The sequence below is a fragment of the Alexandromys fortis genome, unplaced genomic scaffold (assembly GCF_014885135.2).
Source record: "Alexandromys fortis isolate MF-2015 unplaced genomic scaffold, M_Fortis_MF-2015_v1.1 scaffold_65, whole genome shotgun sequence".
NCBI lineage: Eukaryota > Metazoa > Chordata > Mammalia > Rodentia > Cricetidae > Alexandromys > Alexandromys fortis.
The window spans coordinates 8,623,700-8,630,222 of NW_026067986.1; the positions used below are offsets into that span (position 1 = coordinate 8,623,700).

General features: G+C 37.3%; 1 protein-coding gene across 1 annotated transcript in view; it reads left to right on the forward strand.

Annotated features, from left to right (window-relative positions):
- Positions 1-6,523, forward strand: part of Col5a2 (collagen type V alpha 2 chain) — a 158,524-nt gene that overhangs the window by 19,563 nt on the left and 132,438 nt on the right. The window lies entirely within an intron of this gene.

Genomic DNA, 6,523 nt, shown 5'->3' on the forward strand with positions numbered 1-6,523 from the left:
CCCTCCCCTTCAACCCTCTCCCAAGGTCCTCATGCTCCCAATTTACCCAGGAGATCTTGTCTTTTTCTACTTCCCATGTAGATTAGATCTATGTATGTCCCTCTTGGTGCCATCTTCTTAATCATCTTACATTTTAGTTAGTATTTGAGACTCTCCTTCATAGTTTGGACCACCTACCAGCATTGCCTGCTATAGTATTTGCTTATGCACAGCTCTGCAGGGCACTAACTTGATCCACATGCCCTCCTACGTATTGTTCTACTGTACAGACTGAGTAATTGTTTTTCCTCTAATGTGAGCTCCTTATATGGCAATTTGTACATGAAACATTTCCCTCAATATTTTCGGGTCGTTAGAATGTGCTGACAAAGTGTCTCATCATCTTGGCTAGACTCTGGGGCTCATCTCTGGAAGGTGATCTTCAGTTTGTTCTAGAAGCTCTGCTCTTGTCAACAGATTTCCCATCAGAACATTGCAGTCACCTCAATTCTGTTGTAAAGGGAACCCGAAAATTTAAAGTTCTTCAGGATGTAGTCCTAAGGCTGTCATATCAGACATGCCCCAGGGGAACTGGTCCATGGAATTGGGATTTGCTTCCTAATAAACAAATCGCTACAGGAACTTCCAAATGGGTGCTTCCGAGCTTCTCTTCTTAATCCCTCTCCCCAAACTGCCTTCCTTTTCCTGCTGTAGGTGATTAAATGTTTTGATTTGTCTTTTCTTTCTAAGAAATCTCAACAGTAGCATTCAAGTCACCTTTGAGCAAACTCTTAACGGTCCTGTGCAGTCAGCGGTGTGTGGGGATCAGGAGTGAGGGTTTAGAGAGCATTAGGTCTATGGCAAGAAGAGCTCTTGAGAGGGTGCAGTCAATTGCAATCAGCTGAGTGAGATAACTGAGCCGAAAGACGATAAGATAAAAGGCTCCAGGTTCCATGATACATTTTCCTGCTTTATAACTGGACTTCAGGTTTATTTTTTTTTCTGTGAACAAAGCATCGCTTCCTGTTAAAAGGTGAGAACTATCAAATTCATTACTTCTTCTTTATTCGTGTCTCTTCAGGAAGCTTGTCTCAAAACCAGGCATCTCTGAGGTCCTCTGTGTTGCTTGGCATCTCTTTTTCAGTGAGTCGAAAGTGACTAGGAGCAAGAAGCTGACCAAAATTCCCAGCAATCTGCTGAGTGTTTATACGAAGGCTCCATCATCTCCCAGGCCTGTCTGCCTTCTGGTGTATTTTAAGACTCTGCTGGCACGGAGGGAAACATGCAGTTAACGAGATGAGAGCTTCAACTAAACAGGCTGCAACTTTCTGCCATGAATGAATTGTTGAAATAATTTTAATGAAAAGCTTCTAACTTAAAACTGGACTGGGATGCAGGAATTCTGCGTTCTAATTGCAGCTCTGTCATGGGTTCACTCAGTGATTTGGGGGAAATGACTCAAATTCTCTGGGCCCCAGAGGCTTTCTTCAAAGCACGTGGCATAGCATTGTGAAACTCCAAAGGCCTACAGAGTATTTATGTAAACTTTCTTCACCTAGGTCAGACTAATTTTGTATTACTACGGAGTATATTGTATACAGAGTTTGATCATTGGGACCATAATGCGTATTTTCTCTGTGTGATATACATGTGCCCTTTAAATTCGGGTTTAAAGTTTTGATACAGGTTTCTGGTTATTTCTCGGAGGCTGTAGCTCTGGTGAGTTATAGATGCTAATTTTCCCCAACAACATAATATACCTACTAAGCTGACAGTTTATTCGTAGGGTGACATCAACGGTCATATGGAACTAACAAGAAAAGGTGAAGGTGGAGGCAGCAAAGGGAAGAGGGGAGGAGAAGGAAGATTTGAGAGGCAAAAGGAAGCAGTATTTTAACTGGCTGTGGGACCTTGTCTGAAGAGTAGGCCATAGAATTGTGCTATTTCTTCCAGTTCTTAAGTTCTCATTTCCCTTTACAATAATGCTAAATGGAAGATGTGAAAACGTTCAGCCTGAAGAGGTAGCTGAGATTCATTGTATTGGTAGTTACTGAGCCCAGAACATTTTAGAACATGCTGTTTGCCCTTCTTCCATTTCAGTGATTCTCTCCCATTTCCTTTCTTCACAAACTGTAAATATGTGAACCTTTTGTTCCAGGGTTCTGCTGGAATTTCACTCTGATACATTCTAAGCAAGAAATAAGACCGAATGACTTACAGACAGGCATGCCACATAAATCCTGTCTATTAAAAATCTCTCTCTGCCTGGCAATGGTAGCACACACCTTTAATTCCAGCACTTGGGAGGCAGAGGCAGGCGGATCTCTGTGAGTTCAAGGCCAGTAGCAAGTTCCAGGACATCCAAGGTTCTAATACAGAAAAAAACCCTGTCTTGAAATATAAAAAAAAAAACAAAAAACAAATGCTATATTGTATTTCCAGTTCAAATGGATGAAATATTAAGATTAAAGTCTGATAGACAAGAATCAATCTTGTTGTCTAACAAAAGATGAATGCATAAAGAAAATGTAACATGTATGTACAATAGTTTTTAAATTATTATCTCTTTTTTNATGAATGCATAAAGAAAATGTAACATGTATGTACAATAGTTTTTAAATTATTATCTCTTTTTTATTCATGCGTGTCTCATATTTTAGCCATAAAGTATAAAATTATGTCATTTGTAATAACTTAGTTGGAACCGGAAATCAACCATGTTAAGTGAATTGATACATATCTAGAAAGAAAAATAACTTGAAAAAAATGAAAAAAAGAAAAATAACTTGAATATATAAACTAATGGCATGGATTTATTAGGGGATCTATTTGAGAGGAGGAAGGGGTGGTGATAAAAGAGAGAGGGAAAGGAAAAGATAACAGACAAAGAATATGGTCCAAGTTCATGATGTACTTTAATAAAACTGATGCTCAACCCCTATTGCATCCGTACTAAATCAGAGACGGCAGAAAGAACAGACTTCCCCCAGCTGAATGGCCTCTGCAGTAAGTGAGACACGTGCTTGGCTATCTGACGGCACTTAAATGTAATTCACTGTAAACATAAGTCATTGTATCTATAAAAGCTGGCTATGTAACGTTTTCCGGTAGCCTTCAATAATGTATCCACAAAGTTCAGGACCAAATTAAATTCTTAGATATTTAGATATATTCAAATATATGAACTAGCTAGATGTAATAACCATCACACATATTTGAAGTGCAGCTCAGGTAATTTATCTACACATTAATCTTCAACACCGGGGTCTCTTGGATATTAATGAACTGATGAGCATGCTCTATTAGGTTTTATACTGTATTAGTATCATTTTATACTAAGAAATGTTTATAGTGATACTATGATATTATGCAAACCAAAAGACTGTGATTTAATTAAGAGTTCCTAAATTCTTGGCTTGGAAATGTTTAATCTGTACGTCATGATGATATTTTCTACCTATATAAGTATAATATAACATAATTTTCCACAAATAATTAGTTACTACAGTGCCGGTTATCTACAGAAATTACTGCTATGAGTCTCAGGACTGCATCTAATCATTATTGAGCAGTTATCTACAATACTTGCAATTAAAATCCAGAAAGTATTCATTGGATGTCTATTGTGTTTGATTATAATCTGGTCAGATTATAGAACTACCATAATGTATAAGCCATGAACTTGTCCTTGAAGAGAGAGGTAAAAGTATAGAGTAGGTATGTTTAAAAATGAAATGGCTCCCCAAAGTTTTCTATTTGTCAGAAAGAAATGATCACGTGTGCATATGTCATATTTTAAATAGTTTAGAATATTAGTTATCCCATTGATGCTAAAAAAAATGTTGTATTTAAGCCAGGACATACCAGAGAGAATAAGGCATTTTGAACAAACCCTTGGCAAAGATTTACTTCCAATAAGAATACCACAAAACATTTAGTCCTACTGAAAAATTAGCCCACATTTTTACTTTTTCATCCAAAGCACATTATATTCCAGTCTTTTTTTTTTTTTAAAAACTGGTTTGTATGACAGCCTTTTTTAGGTGGACAATATTCTAGATGAGAATTCCATTCGGTAGACTCTGTTCAGTCAGGTTGCAAAGCCATTCAGCTATCCACCTCTTAAAACAGATAGCATGGTCATGTTTGTGTGATTATTATTGAAGACACAATTATATATATAAATGTATATATATTCTTGTGTATTTTATATATTTTATTTAAATGATCTTCAAAAGTACTTTAGTGAATGTTTGAGATTCTTTTGTATAACTTTTTTTTTGCTTTTGCTTGCTGTTAAACTTCTCTATTTTCCCCTTTCTCTCTCCTCTCTCTCTCTCTCTCTCTCTCTCTCTCTCTCTCTCTCTCTCTCTCTCTCTCTCTCTCTCTCTCTCTCTCTCTCTGTGTTTCGGTGTTCTTCCTGAACGTATATCTGTGTGAGGGTGTCAGATCAGACACCCTGGAACTGGGATTATACAGTTATGGGTTGTCATGTGGGTGCTGGGAATTGAACCTGGGTCCTTTCGAAGAGCAGAAAGTGCTCTTAACTGCTGAGCCATCTTTCCAGCCTGTGCACATATATTTTTTTAAGGCTTATTTACTGAGAGAGGCAGAGTCTCTCCGTGAGCCTGGCACTTGCTGTACTCAACTTCAAAATTCTTTTACCATTGCAACTTTCCTAACCCTAGGACTACACATCCCGTATCTAAATTCTCCTTTTGGAAAAAATCTTTCCAAACATATTAAAACATGCACTATCACCAAAACATCTGAGGGCTAAAGAGATGGCTCAGCAGCTAAGAGCATTTAGTGTGCAATCATGAGGACAAGAGTTCAGATGCCAGCACCCACATGGAAGTCACATATCCTGTCCATGCCTGAAACCCCAGCTCTGAAGGGCAAGGAGAAAGAAAAATTGCTGGAACTTTCTAAGTTTTAGAGCGAGGTCAGCTGGGGTACATAATCAGACACCATCTCAAAAAGCAATTGGTCATAACAACTGCCCTAGGAACAAATATAAAGAAGAAAAAAGAAATAGAAAATAATTTAATATAATCAAATAATTTTAGTATGGATTGTGTTCAGAGAAGCATATATGCTAGAAACATTATTTAGGAAAAAATATATATGCAAAAAGCTTATGATTTCTTTAGACTATGCAGAATGTTTAATTACTTCCTTCAACATAGCATGCATGTCATCCATCGTGATGGATCAAATACAGGCAGTTAGAACTGTAATCATATTACCAATTGCTTCATCTGAATTTTTCATTTTCTTTCCATTTTTCAGTTACCATGGCAACTAATCTTCAACTGTAATTCCACTACTTCATTGTAAATTTTAAGTGATTTATTAGATTGTAGGTTTATTGTGTCCTCCAGTAAGAATTAATTCTGCATGTTCTGCTGTCTAATTTAGATGTTTTAAGAGAAAACATGACTCGGTGCTGCAGGAAGTCTTACAACCAGTGGTTATCCGCCCACAGAGGCATGGCCTCTTATACTATATAAGCCAACATAGAGCATGCGTCACCTCTCTTTCCGGTCGCTGGATTCAGTTTCTGTTCTCTGTTCAAGCAGAGGATTCTGATTTGTGAGTCTACCCCTAAATAAATAGCCATATATTTTCCAATTCTGAGCTAGTGTGGGATTTCTTTTAAGCATCCTTCCACAACTTTACATTATGAGTTTAAAGGGATTAATAGCAGGTAAATATTCGCAAAAATATATCTGAGAGGCACCAATATTTATTTTAGGCATTCAAATACTGTCTTTTATGTAAAATACCAATTTGAGATAATATCCTGCTTGTATAAGTTTATATTTCATTAGTGTAGCCTCTTTAACAACATAGAGTAGCCTGACCCTTTTAAAATTACTTCATAAGTGTAGTATTGTGGATATATACCAGAAAACCAATAGTTAATGTCTGAAGATTTGAGAAGGGTTTATAAAAGGATAATATAGAAAAAGAATTTAATGTCTCTTAAAGTATAATATGAATTATTGTTTTGTATTCTTTCATATTTTAAATCTTCTAATTCTCAAAATACTTAGTGAGAAATTGTTTCTTTAAAAGTAGATTGTACTCTGTCTCAAAAAATCAAAAAAAAATAGAGTTAGGGAGATGGCTCATAAGATAAAGTGTAAAGGTGGTGTGTGGTTCCACCACCGTGCTGGAGGCAGAGCTAGTTCTCCCAGGCAAGCTTGTTAGCAAGTCTAGCTTGAATTGGATGATCTCCAGGCTCAGTATGAGATCCTGACTCAATTAAAAAAAATGGAGTGTCTGAGGAGGAAGATGCTTGTCATCAATTTCAGGCTTCTATGTGTATGTATATGCACACATACCTGAACACATTTGTGTGTTTATACAGGGACATGTGCATACACACAACACGTACACACACACATACACACTTACAAGGGATGAGAAAGGGAGGGAGGAAGGAAGGGAGGGAGGGAGGGAGGGAGGGAGGGAGGGAGAGAGAGAGAGAGAGAGAGAGAGAGAGAGAGAGAGAGAGAGAGAGAGAGAGAGAGAGAGA